This window comes from Lissotriton vulgaris, chromosome 8, assembly GCF_964263255.1.
Source record: "Lissotriton vulgaris chromosome 8, aLisVul1.2, whole genome shotgun sequence".
NCBI lineage: Eukaryota > Metazoa > Chordata > Amphibia > Caudata > Salamandridae > Lissotriton > Lissotriton vulgaris.
The window spans coordinates 1,572,648,849-1,572,664,644 of NC_141696.1; the positions used below are offsets into that span (position 1 = coordinate 1,572,648,849).

A 15,796-nucleotide genomic window follows, 5' to 3' on the forward strand; every position below is an offset into this window, starting at 1 on the left:
TAACCTTGCAGATCTTTGTACGTTGTCCATTCTTTTCAAAGCCATCCTGGCGCTATGAATATGTGCACCCGTGTGTCAATAATCAATAGAAGATACTTTGGCCAACCTCTGACTACTATCCTCTTTGTCTTCGTAGAACATCAGTAACGGTCCCTCTCAGGTGTGAGACGCTGCAGGTAAAACATCAGTACCGGTCTATCTCAGGTGTGAACCCTGCATAAAGAACATCAATACTTGGACCGTCTCAGGTGTGAGACGCTGTACGTAGAACATCAGGACTGGACCTTCGCCTTCTTCCTCTGTCTGGTACAGGAACTCCTTGGTTGCTTGCAGTATCCTCATAATGTACAGCAGGGGGGTACTTATCTCATATATATCATGCCTAACTATAACATCAGTTTAACTTTTGCTTTTTTTGCAGTGAATTTCTAGTTTTTTTTTTAAGTTAGATATTATTACCATACTTGACTACAAAGCACCTTTAACTTTTTCAGTGAAATTCTAAGGGTTTCATAATGTAAAAAATGTCCTATTACCATATCTAACTATAACGTCACCTTTAGGGATGGGCGTAACTAACGGAATTTGCAGTATCTTAATTACACAAATCTACAGCACCTGGACCTGCGCCCAACCCACCACTGGCTGCCAGCCTCATGCTGGCGGCCACCACCCACGTAGCCTTAGCCCACATTTTCCATTTTTTTCTCTTTTTTCCTTTTTTTCAGGGTCCTGCTGTACTCCCACAGAACCACCAGGGGCACTTTATCCCGGCAGACCACGCAGGAGGCGCCACTGAGTCCCGCTTGATTACTGCAGGACCTGAGTCAATAATAATTCGTTTTTTTTTTTTTGGTCCCAGGAGGTGCCCAATCCTTCCACAAGGGCCAGAGTGTCAGGGTACGTCTACCCTTTGAAGTCCAGGACTCTGGCTCTGTATAATGTAGTGGCAAGCACAACATTTCTCCTTATGTTGCAGCCAGCCAATCAGATTGCTGGTGAGGTCCTGCCAGACTGGAGGGGCCAATGGGAAACAAAAGATCACCCTGGCAATCAGATTGTCCTGTTTTTTTAATTTGTCGGACCTACTGTCAATATGTCATTAACTTTTTTAACTTAAGTTCTCCAAAACGGCTGATCGGATTTACACCAAATTGCCCCCAAATCCGCAGAGGCCCTGGAGAAGCCCTTCACCTTGGGCGAGGTTCTGGAGGCCATCCCCCTCCTCCACCCTGGTAAGACGCCTGGCCCGTACGGGTATCCGCAAGAATACTATGCTGCCTTTCGGGATATCCTGGCACCCCGACTCTTGGACCTCTTCCGACATGTAGCCGAGACTGGCTCCTTCCCCCCCCCGAATCGGACCTGGCCACTATTGTGGTCATCCCTACAACCCAGCCGCCCTCCACGAGCTGCGCGGACTTCTGTCCAATCTCACTTATCAACACCGAGATTAAGCTGTTTGCCACGGGACTGGCCCAGAGGCTTGATCCCTCCTGCAGGAACTGGTCCACACGGATCAGTGCGGTTTCATGCCAGGCAGGGGCACCCGTCATTGGATCCGCCGCCTTCACTTGGCCTTGGCCCACCGTGCCAGCCTGTTTCCATACCTGGCCCTCCTTTTCCTCGACTTCGAGAAGGCCTTTGACAAGATGTGCTGGAGGCGATGGGCTTCGACCCATCGTTTCGGCGTTTCATTGGGGTCCTCTATGCCCACCCTAGGGCCCGAGTGCTGGTCAATGGGACACTCTCTGAGGCCTCTACAATCTGTAGAGGCACGTGCCAGGGGTACCCCCTCTCCCCGCTCCTGTTTGCACTAGCGATGGAGCCCCTGGTGACGCTCATCCAGAATGGCCCCCTCGTTCAGGGGTGGACCTGGAACGAGATCCACGTAGACAAGATCACCTTCTATGCCGATGACGTGCTCCTCTACCTGGCGGACTCAGCGAGTTCGGGCCCCAGATGCATGGATATTCTTGCTGCCTACGAAAGAACTTCTGGTCTCCGGCTTAACGCGGCCAAATCGACACTGGTCCCGCTGTACCCCTCTAGGGAATGCTTCGACTGGCAGTCGTCTATTCCCCTCAGGCATCATTCGGTTAAATACCTCGGGATATGGGTGTCCCTCCTTCCTGAACTAGAGTGGGCTCTGAACATTGCACCCCTGGTGGCCCGGATGAGGGCAGAACTTAAAACATGGCAAACCCTTCCCCTTAACCCCCTAGGACGAAGCGCCCTGTTTAAAATGATGGTCCTCCCCAGCTTCCTCTACATTCTACAAAATATCTCCATCCCCATTCCTCGCACCTGGTTCCGCGAGCTCGACGGGGCTTAATCCCTATTCCTCTGGGGCGGCGGACGACAGCAGATCTCCCTAGCGCACAGCTGCATCCCTCCTTTCGATGGGGGATTAGGGGTGACCCACCTTTACCTCTACTATTTGGCCACCAAACTGATAGTTATCCACGACTGGTACGCGGGCGGCTGGTCCAACCCAGCGTACCGCGTGGAACTCAGGACCACGGACTTTCCACAGATCCAAGCATATCCATACGGATGCCCGGTGCTGCAAACAATGGCGCCAATCACTAGAACGGTCCTCCTAGCCTGGTGCGCTGCCCTGCGCCAGGCTGGGTGGGACCGCAAACTCACTCGTCAGATGCCGCTTTTGCATGGTACCTGGCTCCGGAAGTTCTCGGCCTTGAACTGATTCCATCGATGGGATCTCATCGGCATATTGGTCCTAGGAGAATTTTGGGTGGGGGATCATATCCGCGCCTTTGCAGACCTAAAGCAACGTCATGCCCTTCCACACGTCCAGTACTTCCGATATCTGCAGTTGCGCCATGCCCTCCACGCACATCTCCCCTCCCCAGTCACCCTCCCAGAGTTCAGCCCGCTAGAAGATCAAGAGATGATGGGGAATCTGGGCAGGAGAGGAGTGGCCCTAAGTTTCTACCAACTTTAGTGCATTTCTGTGACGTATTTTCTTTTAAAAACTTCCGAAAATTCCTATGGGAGCTTGCACAGGAAAACGTGCGCCCCTCCCCCCACCACCATTTGCCACGCCTCCACATCATGGATCACCCCAAAACTTTCCAGGAAGTCGCAGAGGAGAGTGAATTTTTTTTAAAGCTTCATGAAGATTTGTCAAACAGTGCAAAGTTATTAGGAAAAAATAAACTTCCATGGAACAGCCGATCTAACTATAACTACACAGTACGTGTACATCTGCCCTGTATTACTTGACCCTCCCTGACCCAGTACCCAGTACTGCACAGCTCATGTGCCCTGCATCACAGTACCATTGTGCCCTGTATCACTTGGCCCTCGCTGACCCGGTAACCTGCATAGCTTATGCGCCCTGTATCACAGTACTATTGCGCCCTGTATCACTTGGCCCTCGCTAACCTGGTACCCTGCACAGCTCATGCACTCTGTATCACAGTACCATTGCGCCCTGTATCACTTGGCCCTTGCTGACCCGGTGCCGTGCATAGCTCATGCACCCTATATCACAGTACGATTGCACCCTGTATCACTTGGCCCTCGCTGACCCGGTACCCTGCGCAGCTCATGCGTTCTGTATCACTGTACCATTGCGCCCTGTATCACTTGGCCCTCACTGACCCGGTACCCTGCACAGCTCTTGCGCTCTGTATCACAGTACCATTGCGCCCTGTATCACTTAGATGTTGCTGACCAGTTACTGTGCACAGCTCATGCGTTCTGTTATCACAGTACCTTTCCTCTCTGGAATACTTGGCCCACGCTGACCCAGTACCCTGCGCAGCTCATGCGCCCTGTAACACAGTACCATTGCGACCTGTATCACTTGGCCCTCGCTAACAAAGTACCCTGCATAGCTCATGCGCCCTGTATCACAGTACCATTGCGCCTGGTATCACTTGGCCCTCGCTAACCCCATACCCTGCACAGCTCATGCACCCTGTATCACAGTACCTTTGTGCCCTGTACTACTTGGCCCTCGCTGACCCGGTACCCTGCACAGCTCTTCCGCCCTGTATCACAATATGATTGCACCCTGTATCACTTGGCCCTCGTTGACCTGGTACCGTGCACAGCTCATGCGCCCTGTATCACAGTACCATTGTGCCCTGTACTAATTGCCCCTCGCTGACCCAGTACCCTGCACAGCTCATGCACCCTGTATCACAGTACCATTGCGCCCTGTATCACTTGGCCCTCGCTGACATGGTCCCCTGCATAGCTCATGCGCCCTGTATCACAGTACCATTGCCCCCTGTACCACTTGAACCTCGCTGACCTGGTACCCTGCATAGCTCATGCACCCTGTATCACAGTACCTTTGTGCCCTGTACTACTTGGCCCTCGCTGACCAGGTACCCTGCACAGTTCATGCGCCCTGTATCACAGGGCAATTGCACCCTGCATCACTTGGCCCTTGCTAACCTGGTACCCTGCATAGCTCATGCGCCCTGTATCACAGTACCATTGCGCCCTGTATCACTTGGCCCTCCTTGACCCGGTACCCTGCATAGCTCATGCGCCCTATATCACAGTTCCTTTGTGCCTTGTACTACTTGGCCCTCGCTGACCAGGTACCCTGCACAGCTTATGCGCCCTGTATCACAGTACCATTGCACCCTGTATCACTTAGCCCTCGCTGAACCGGTACCCTGCTCAGGTCACGTACCCTGTATCACAGTACCATTGCGCCCTGTATCACTTGGCCCTCACTGACCCGGTACCATGAACAGCTCATGCGCTCTGTATCACAGTACCATTGCGCCCTGTATCACTTAGATGTTGCTGACCAGTTACTGTGCACAGCTCATGCGTTCTGTTATCACAGTACCTTTCCTCTCTGGAATACTTGGCCCACGCTGACCCAGTACCCTGCGCAGCTCATGCGCCCTGTAACACAGTACCATTGCGACCTGTATCACTTGGCCCTCGCTAACCCGGTACCCTGCATAGCTCATGCGCCCTGTATCACAGTACCATTGCGCCCGGTATCACTTGGCCCTCGCTAACCCCATACCCTGCACAGCTCATGCACCCTGTATCACAGTACCTTTGTGCCCTGTACTACTTGGCCCTCGCTGACCTGGTACCCTGCACAGCTCTTCCGCCCTGTATCACAATATGATTGCACCCTGTATCACTTGGCCCTCGTTGACCTGGTACCCTGCACAGCTCATGCGCCCTGTATCATAGTACCATTGCGCCCTGTACTAATTGCCCCTCGCTGACCCAGTACCCTGCACAGCTCATGCACCCTGTATCACAGTACCATTGCGCCCTGTATCACTTGGCCCTCGCTGACATGGTTCCCTGCATAACTCATGCGCCCTGTATCACAGTACCATTGCGCCCTGTATCACTTGAACCTCGCTGACCTGGTACCCTGCATAGCTCATGCACCCTGTATCACAGTACCTTTGTGCCCTGTACTACTTGGCCCTCGCTGACCAGGTACCCTGCACAGTTCATGCGCCCTGTATCACAGTGCAATTGCACCCTGTATCACTTGGCCCTTGCTAACCTGGTACCCTGCATAGCTCATGCGCCCTGTATCACAGTACCATTGCGCCCTGTATCACTTGGCCCTCCTTGACCTGGTACCCTGCATAGCTCATGCGCCCTATATCACAGTTCCTTTGTGCCTTGTACTACTTGGCCCTCGCTGACCAGGTACCCTGCACAGCTCATGCACCCTGTATCACAGTACCATTGCACCCTGTATCACTTAGCCCTCGCTGAACCGGTACCCTGCTCAGGTCACGTACCCTGCATCACAGTACCATTGCGCCCTGTATCACTTGGCCCTCGCTGATCCGGTTCCATGCACAGCTCATACGCCCTGTATCACAGACCCATTGTGCCATGTACTAATTGGCCCTCACTGACCCAGAACCCTGTACAGCTCATGCGCCCTGTATCACAGTGCCATTGCGCACTGTATCACTTGGCCCTCGCTGACCCGGTACCCTGCACAGCTCATGTGCCTTGTATCCAGTACCATTGTGCCCTGTATCACTTGGCCCTCGTTGACCAGGTACCCAGTACTGCACAGCTCACGTACCCTGTATCACAGTACCATTGCGCCCTGTATCACTTGGCCCTCGCTGGCCCAGTACCCTGCGCAGCTCATGCACTCTGTATCACAGTACCATTGCTCCCTGTATCACTTGGCCCTCTCCAACCTGGTACACCCTGCACAGCACATGCACCCTGTCACCGTGCCTTTGTGCCCTGTATCACTTGGCCCTCACTGACCTGGTACCCTGCACAGCTCATGCTCCCTGTATCACAGTACGATTGCACCCTGTATCACTTGGCCCTCGCTGACCCGGTACCCTGCACAGCTCATGCGTTCTGTATCACAGTACCATTGCGCCCTGTATCACTTGGCCCTCACTGACCCGGTACCCTGCACAGCTCTTGCGCTCTGTATCACAGTACCATTGCGCCCTGTATCACTTAGATGTTGCTGACCAGTTACTATGCACAGCTCATGCGTTCTGTTATCACAGTACCTTTCCTCTCTGGAATACTTGGCCCACACTGACCCAGTACCCTACACAGCTCATGCGCCCTGTATCACAGTACCATTGCGCCCTGTATCACTTGGCCCTCGCTAACTCGGTACCCTGCATAGCTCATGCGCCCTGTATCACAGTACCATTGCGCCTGGTATCACTTGGCCCTCGCTAACCCCATACCCTGCATAGCTCATGCACCCTGTATCACAGTACTTTTGTGCCCTGTACTACTTGGCCCTCGCTGACCCGGTACCCTGCACAGCTCTTCCGCCCTGTATCACAGTATGAATGCACCCTGTATCACTTGGCCCTCACTGACCTGGTACCCTGCACAGCTCATGCGCCCTGTATCACAGTACCATTGCGCCCTGTACTAATTGCCCCTCGCTGACCCAGTACCCTGCACAGCTCATGCGCCCTGTATCACAGTACCATTGCGCCCTGTATCACTTGGCCCTCGCTGACATGGTACCCTGCATAGCTCATGCGCCCTGTATCACAGTACCATTTCGCCCTGTATCACTTGACCCTCACTGACCTGGTACCCTTCATAGCTCATGCGTCCTGTATCACTTTACCTTTGTGCCCTGTACTACTTGGCCCTCGCTGACCAGGTACCCTGCACAGTTCATGCGCCCTGTATCACAGTACAATTGCACCCTGTATCACTTAGCCCTCCCTGACCTGGTACCCTGCATAGCTCATGCGCCCTGTATCACAGTACCATTGCTCCCTGTATCACTTGGCCCTCTCCAACCTGGTACACCCTGCACAGCACATGCACCTGTCACCGTGCCTTTGTGGCCTGCATCACTTGGCCCTCACTGACCTGGTACCCTGCACAGCTCATGCTCCCTGTATCACAGTGCTGTTGCACCCTGTATCACTTGACCCTCGCTGACCCGGTACCCTGCATAGCTCTTGCGCTCTGTATCACAGTACCTTCGTGCCCTATAACACTTGGTCCTTCCTGACCTCTCTGCCAGTCTCTCGTGCCCTGTATCACTTGGCCTCAGTGCCCTGTATCCCTTGGCCCCCCCTGGCCTCTCTGCCAGTCTCTTGTGCCCTGTATCATTTGGTCCTCCCTGGCCCCTCTGCCAGTCTGTCGTGCCCTGTATCACTTGACCCTCCCTGGCCCCTCTGCCAGTCTCTTGTGCCCTGTATCACTTGGCCCTCCCTGGCCCCTCTGCCAGTCCCTCGTGCCCCGGCGGGCCCGTCTTCTCCTCTGGTCCCAGCTGCACAGCTGACTCCCAGGCTGCTCTCAGGCTCCGCGCCTCAGTGCCTCGAAGCCCCGCATCTGCGCCCACCTTGCAGCCCTGTGCCAGCCTGGACCCGCGCGCCCTCCGTGTACCTGTCCACAGCTGATGCCCACCTCCATCCCAGACTCCGGGCGCCTGCCCCCCCCCCCCCCCCTTCCACACGTCGTGCCCCCCCCTCCACACGCCGTGCCCCCTCCTCGGACTGGCGCGGGTGGCACCCCGTCTCCTCGGGGAGGTCCTGGCTGTGAAGCCCCCTCCCGGTGACAGATGTCAGGTCGAATTAGAGGCCCCATCCTGCTGTCCAATCACCTTCCCCTCCCCCTCCGCCCCCACCGGCCCCGCAGCGCGCTATCTCGTCCCCATCTCTGCGGCCGTCCATTGGTACCCAGGGCCAGCCGAGGACCAGGCAGCTCGGCCGTCTGCGTTCAAGGGGTGCGACTCCCTGGGGGGCCGGAGCACCGCCGATCCTGGGACACCCCACCGGTCCGGTGACACCCCGCACCAGGGACCCCGCGCAGGTGAGAGGGAGGGGCCGCCTCTCGGCAGGGAGGGGACATCCTCCGGACACGAGCATCCTTCATCCTGTCTGTCCTCCTCCTGGGGCACAGCATCCCTCCTTCTCCTGGACCACAACATCCCACCTTCTCCTGGACCACAGCATCCCTCCTTCTCCTGGACCACAACATCCCTACTTCTCCTGGACCACAGCATCCTTTCTACTCCTGGACCACAGCATCCTTTCTACTCCTGGACCAGGTCATCCGTGCTTCTCCCCAAGGACTGAGCACCTTTCATCCTCCCTTGCCTGCTCCACGCAACATCCTTGTTCAATACTGAACAAAGCATCTCTCCTCCCCTTCAAGAACTGAGCATCTATCCGGCCCTCCTGGACCACAGCATCCTTCCTCAGTCTCCTGCTGGACCACAGCATCCTTCTCCTGCTGGACCACAGCATCCTTCTCCTCTGCTGGACCACAGCATCATTCTCCTCCTCCTGAACCACAGCATCCTTCTCCTCTGCTGGTCCACAGCATCCTTCTCCTGTTGGACCACAGCATCCCTACTTCTCCTGGACCACAGCATCCTTCCTCAGTCTCCTGCTGGACCACAGCATCCTTCTCCTGCTGGACCACAGCATCCCTCCTTCTCCTGGACCACATCATCCTTCTCCTCTGCTGGACCACAGCATCCTTCTCCTCTGCTGGACCACAGCATCCTTCTCCTCCTCCTGAACCACAGCATCCTTCTCCTCCTGAACCACAGCATCCTTCTCCTCCTGAACCACAGCATCCTTCTCCTCTGCTGGGCCACAGCATCCTTCTCCTGCTGGACCAAAGCATCCTTCCTCAGTCTCCTCTGCTGGACCACAGCAAAACCTTCCGTTCCGCTGCTGGGCAGCAGGATAGCTCATTTATCCCAAACAATCCGTTGCACCTCCATTTCTAGGCCTCTGCCGATGACGCACCCCCTAACTCGGAGCTGAGCCACCGGTCCAGGCCCGGCCCGGCCCCGGGGCGGAGGAGGACCAGCCCACCCGGGCCAGGACCACGCGGACATCTCCAGGGCGCTTGCACCCCCGGGGGCCCCCGTGTCGCGTGTGGCCGCCCAGCCCCCCTGGATTCGCCTCACCAGAGCCAGGCGGCGCCGGCGACACCCGGGAGAAGAGGTCGACTCAAAGTCTGCGAAGCCGGTGCGGGTTGTTACGTCGACGTAAGAAAACGCCGGATTTAGGACGACACAGGAGCAAAACCAGCCTCACAGCGGAGGGAGTGAAGACACCGAGGTGACGACAGCAAATGGGAAAATGTGGACCATTCTAGGATGAAAGGCGGAGACTCGAGTGCACGGCGAACCGGCTGGCTTGGGACCATATGACCACGGTCGATGAAATAGCGGCCTTACGTCGACGTAAAGAAAGCACCGCCTTCACGGACACCCCGAGGCGAAGCACCTACGGCCCCCTGCAGACATGACGGTGTACCCCGCACCCCCCAGCAGCACAGGGGTCCGGTAGCTCGGCCGGAGCCCCCCAGGCCGCCCCGTCTCTCCAGCTTGCACCCTCTGGAGGGTCCGTGGGGTCGGTGGAGACCACGCCAGGTGAGTCCTGTCCGGGATTTCGTTTCTTCCACCTGCGGATGGTGCAAACTTCCCCAACTCCCCTCTCGTGTAAAGTAATTCACGTTTCAGTTCACTTTCCTTCTTCTCTACTTAAAAAAAGAAACCATAAAATACGCCTTTTAACCAAAATCCACAACTTATGAAATCGGGCCTTTAACGGAATAAAGAACAACCCTTAAAATTAAAGAGACTAAACGTTGTTTACTCCGATAATGATCCCATAAAAAAAACGACTTAGTATATTTTTGTAACAAGAGACGTCTGATCTGGGATAGAAAATAAAGGCTTGCTTTTGTGAAGAAAACTGCCTTGTCGGTTGCAGTAAGTAAGCACTATTTAAATGGAATCTGAATGACAAATAATGTAGACATGTTCCAGGGGGGAAAGCCGTTCGTTGGAAACAAGAAAGACGCATAATTTCCAAACTATTTTCAAATTAAAAAACAATATATAACACACCTATAAATGTAGCCGTTTTTGAAAAGGTAATTCCTGCACCACCTGTTTCAGAATGAGCAGAAATTCACCATTTTTTAATTCTTCGCCTTATGTGACTATTATATTTGGTAATGTCCCCCCTTCTGTAGCTATCCTTGTAACCTGTACGCGCTCGCGCTCCTGTGGGTAGTGCCAGCCCTATATACACACGCATTAATTTAGAAATAGCGCCCACATTAAAATTCAACGAAATTATCTTTCTCCCCATAACAGGACTTTTTGTTTGGGCGGGGGGTGCGGGGCAGGTGATATTCGGGGGTGAGGTGGAATAAAGGTAATAAACGTTATTACCGAAATGTAAATTATCTTTTTCACGTGAAAAAACTCCATCGTTTTATAATTCTTTTAAACTCATATTTTATTGTATTTCTTTTTTTCCCCTCACACAAGGGATGTTTTTTTCCTGACCGAACACACCGCATTTCTCTTCCAATGAACCCCACATTTCTTCTGAGCGGGTTCGCTCTGTCTGTCTTTGCACATTGTGTCCGCGCTGCGCCTCGAAGCCTCCCCGCCTCGTGTCCTTCACACACACGGCTGCACTTCACACACACGCACTGTCTGCATTTGTTGACCCGGCTCATGCCTCGCGACTCTTGGTGGGACAAAGGCTGGAGGGTGGGCCGCGCCCACTGCCCCCCACCAGAGCCATAGTCATATTCTCCATCATAATATCCGTCGTCTTCGTGGCGCTGCCAGTCTTATTAATTCGATTGTTTGGTTATTTGCTTATTTTATTGTTGCCGCTCAAGTTGTGATGCTGGTTTCGACGCTCAAACCTTCGACAATGAAGGTTATATTTCTTCCGGCGGTGTTTGACTCCGAGGGGGGCTCGTGTTTGCAATTTCTGACAGAGATAAAACAAAATCCGTTCATTTATGATCTTATAAATCATAATGTTTACCAGCTGGGGGGGGGGGGGGGGCGCTGCGCAGGAGTTTCCTCTCGGGTCGGTGAGTGCACGCGCCCTCAGAGGAGCTCTGTCTGGGGCTATTAGAAATGAGGGGGGGGGTGGGGGGTATCCGCCCACCCTCCCCAGCCTGTAGCTGAGTCTGAAGCCCCCCTCCCACCCCGGCCATAGGACAGATGGGCGCGCGCAGCCCCCCCAAGGGATCCCTCACGCCTCATTTTTCATGTTTTAATTTCCCTTCCTCTCATGTTCGTCCTCTGGAGAGAGACGGGATGGACATGTCTGAGGCGCGGGGGCTTCTGGGAGAATCCCACCGCCGGCCGCGGTCCACGCGCGGCATCACGGGGGGAGAAGGGCTAATTAGAGAGGTGTCAGCTCCCAATTAGAGAGGCCGCCCCCGGCCCTTCTGACTCCCCCGCCCCGGCCCCTCCGGCTCCCCCGCCCCAGATCCCAGAGGAGAGAAACACACACCGCCCGTCCGTCTGTCCATCCGCGCTTCCATCTGTCATAATTCAGATTTGTCTGTCTGTCCCCACGGGGGCTGTCACTCCAGTGAACCAGACGCCCGACCCCTCTTTTCACCGGTCCTTTATTTCTAATAATAATATCCCGCACACGCAGCACTTTAGAATGTTTGTTTCATGACGTCGCCGGGGTTTTCAGCTCTTTGGGGCCCCGCGCGGGCCCTTTAAGGATGTGACGTCACACATTGCATCGATAGAGGCTGTCTAACGACAAACAGACATACACATATTCAGTCAGTCAGTCAAAGAAAGCTTTATTTCGACCATAAAAGCATAAACGACAGTGCAAAACATTTTTAGCAAAAAACAGTACAGTATACAATTTCATTTCATCATAAAAAATATATACATTGTGTCTGTAGTTTACAATTGCAACGTTTCAAGTAAGCAAGCCTTGACTTCACTCTCCAGTCGGCCCCCCGTGCGCCCTCAAGGTCCTTCAGCAGCATACAGTGCAATGCTGAAGAGAATATATCATTTCCACATTAAGCGTGATACAATATTATTGCAGGATAAAGTGCGATGTGCAATAAAAAAATATATATTTATAACCTCTAAATTGGGTCGGAAAAGGGAGAGCAGTGGCAGATATGAGAGCAGTTGATTATTACAGTTAAAAATTAAAGCGCATATTTGTTACTAAAAAACGTTATCTTTATCTGATAGATATAAAAATGTATTGTTAAAAAGATCTAGGTAGAAACAAATAAAACTGTTGATTTAAAAACACCTCAGCGGTGAATTAGTGATGGTGAGGGTAAGCACACAGAGCTCTAGTCAGTGCATAATGAAGCGTAGTTTCTAGTCATTGCTAATCAAAGAATTTCCTTTCAGAGTTTTCTTAATGACAGCTCTACGAATGCCCCACATGGAGCATAAAAACCTCGAGGTGGAAACACAACAGGTGTGTCGGTTTCATACTTAAACAGTCTAAACGCCTCTGCACCGTGTCTCTCCCCATGTTCCTGCAGAGTTGTAGGAACCATCACAAACTTGTCTTTCCGTGGGCGGAGCAGGAATACACATATTGTACAACAGCTCCGCGGAGCTCGAAGTAAATGTGGCCTGGCCCTGAGGGGGTGGAATAAACACCGTCCTCTCTTTACAAGTACCCAAAGGCTCGCTGTTTCTTTTGTTGTAAGGTGGGGGTGGGGTGTGGCAGCTCAGACACCACAAGCACCACAGCTGCCCCTCCCCCTCCTGTGCACTTAGACACCTCAAGCACCACTGCTGCCCCTCCCCCTCCTGTGCACTCAGACACCTCAAGCACCGCTGCTGCCCCTCCCCCTACTGTGCACCCAGACACCACAAGCACCACTGCTGCCCCTCTCCCTCCTGTGCACTCAGATACCACAAGCACCACTGCTGCCCTTCCCCCTTCTGTGCAGTCAGACACCACAAGTACCACTGCTGCCCCTCCCCCTCTTGTGCACTCAGATACCACAATCACCGCTGCTGCCCCTCCCCGTGCACTCAGACACCACAAGCACCACTGCTGCCCATCCCCCTCCCGTGCACTCAGACACCACATGCACCACTGCTGCCCCTCCCCTTCCTGTGCACTCAGATACCACAAGCACCACTGCTGCCCCTCCCCCTTCTGTGCACTGAGACACAACAAGCACCACTGCTGCCCCTCCCCTCCCATGCACTCAGACGCCCCAAGCACGACTGCTGCCCCTCCCCTTCCTGTGCACTCAGACATCACAAGCACCACTGCTGCCCTTCCCCTCCTGAGCACTCAGACACCACAAGCACCACTGCTGCCCCTCCCCCTCCTGTGCACTCAGACACCTCAAGCACCGCTGCTGCCCCTCCCCCTCCTGTGCACTCAGACACCTCAAGCACCACTGCTGCCCCTCCCCCTCCTGAGCACTCAGACACCACAAGCACCACTGCTGCCCCTCCCCCTACTGTGCACTCAGACACCACAAGCACCGCTGCTGCCCCTCCCCCTACTGTGCACCCAGACACCACAAGCACCACTGCTGCCCCTCTCCCTCCTGTGCACTCAGATACCACAAGCACCACTGCTGCCCCTCCCCCTTCTCTGCAGTCAGACACCACAAGTACCACTGCTGCCCCTCCCCCTCTTGTGCACTCAGATACCACAATCACCGCTGCTGCCCCTCCCCGTGCACTCAGACACCACAAGCACCACTGCTGCCCATCCCCCTCCCGTGCACTCAGACACCACATGCACCACTGCTGCCCCTCCCCTTCCTGTGCACTCAGATACCACAAGCACCACTGCTGCCCCTCCCCCTTCTGTGCACTGAGACACAACAAGCACCACTGCTACCCCTCCCCTCCCATGCACTCAGACGCCCCAAGCACGACTGCTGCCCCTCCCCTTCCTGTGCACTCAGACATCACAAGCACCACTGCTGCCCTCCCCCTCCTGAGCACTCAGACACCACAAGCACCACTGCTGCCCCTCCCCCTCCTGTGCACTCAGACACCACAAGCACCACTGCTGCCCCTCCCCCTCCTGTGCACCCAGACACCACAAGCACCACTGCTGCCCCTCCCCCTCCTGTGCACTCAGACACCACAAGCACCACTGCTGCCCCTCCCCCTCTTGTGCACTCAGATCCCACAAGCACCACTGCTGCCCCTCCCCCTCCTGTGCACTCAGACACCACAAGCACCACTGCTGCCCCTCCCCCTCCTGTGCACTCAGACACCACAAGCACCACTGCTGCCCCTCCCCCTCCTGTGCACTCATGAACCACAAGCACCGCTGCTGCCCCTCCCATTTCTGTGCACTCAGACCCACCAAGCACCACTGCTGCCCCTCCCCCTCCTGTGCACTCATACACCCAAAGCACCACTGCTGCCCCTACCCCTCCCGTACACTCAGACACGACAAGGACCTCTGCTGCCCCTTCCCCTCCTGTACACTCAGACACCACAAGCAACACTGCTGCCTCTCCTGCTCCTGCGCACTCAGACACCACAAGCACCGCTGCTGCCCCTCCCCCTCCTGTGCACTCAGACATCTCAAGCACCACTGCTACCCCTCCCCCTCCTGTGCACTTACACACCACAAGCACCACTGCTGCCCCTCCCCCTCCTGTGCACTCAGACACCACAAGCACCACTGCTGCCCCTCCCCCTCTTGTTCACTCAGACACCACAAGCACCACTACGGCCCCTCCCCATCCTGTGCACTCAGACACGACAAGGTCCTCTGCTGCCCCTCCCCCTCCTGTGCACTGAGACGCCACAAGCACCACTGCTGCCCCTCCCCCTCCTGTGCACTCAAACCCCCAAGCACTACTGCTGCCCCTCCCCCTCCTGTGCACTCAGACACCACAAGCACCACTGCTGCCCCTCCCCCTCCTGTGCATTCAGACACCACAAGCACCACTGCTGCCCCTCCATCTCCTGTGCACTCAGACCCCCCAGCACCGCTGATGCCCCCCCCACTGTGCACTCAGACACTACAACCACCACTGCTGCTCTTCCCCCTCCTGTGCAATCAGACACCTCAAGCACCACTGCTGCCCCTCCCATTTCTGTGCACTCAGACCCTCCAAGCACCGCTGCTGCCCCACCCCCTCCTGTTCACTCATACACCCCAAGCACCCCTGCTGCCCCTCCCCCTCATGTGCACTCAGACACCTCAAGCACCACTGCTGCCCCTCCCCCTCCTGTGCACTCAGACACCACAAGCACCACTGTTGCCCCTCCCCCTTCTGTGCACTCAGACTCGACAAGCACCACTGCTGCCCATCCCTCTCCGGTGCACTCAGACACCACAAGCACCTCTGCTGCCCCTCCCCCTCCTGAGCACTCAGACACCTCAAGCACCACTGCTGCCCCTCCCCCTCCTGTGCACTCAGACACCACAAGCACCACTGCTGCCCCTCCCCCTCCTGTGCACTCAGACACCACAAGCACCACTACGGCCCCTCCCCATCCCGTTCACTCAGACACAACAAGGTCCTCTGC

The 15,796-nt window shown here is 55.2% G+C and overlaps 1 protein-coding gene across 1 annotated transcript in view; it reads left to right on the top strand.

Moving 5' to 3' along the window:
- Nucleotides 1-9,176: 9,176 nt before the first annotated feature.
- Nucleotides 9,177-15,796, top strand: part of NHLH2 (nescient helix-loop-helix 2) — an 89,296-nt gene continuing 82,676 nt past the window's right edge. The window contains exon 1 of the mRNA XM_086935862.1: nucleotides 9,177-9,886. The gene's annotated coding sequence lies outside the window, so the exon portion shown is untranslated. The remainder of the gene's footprint in view (nucleotides 9,887-15,796) is intronic.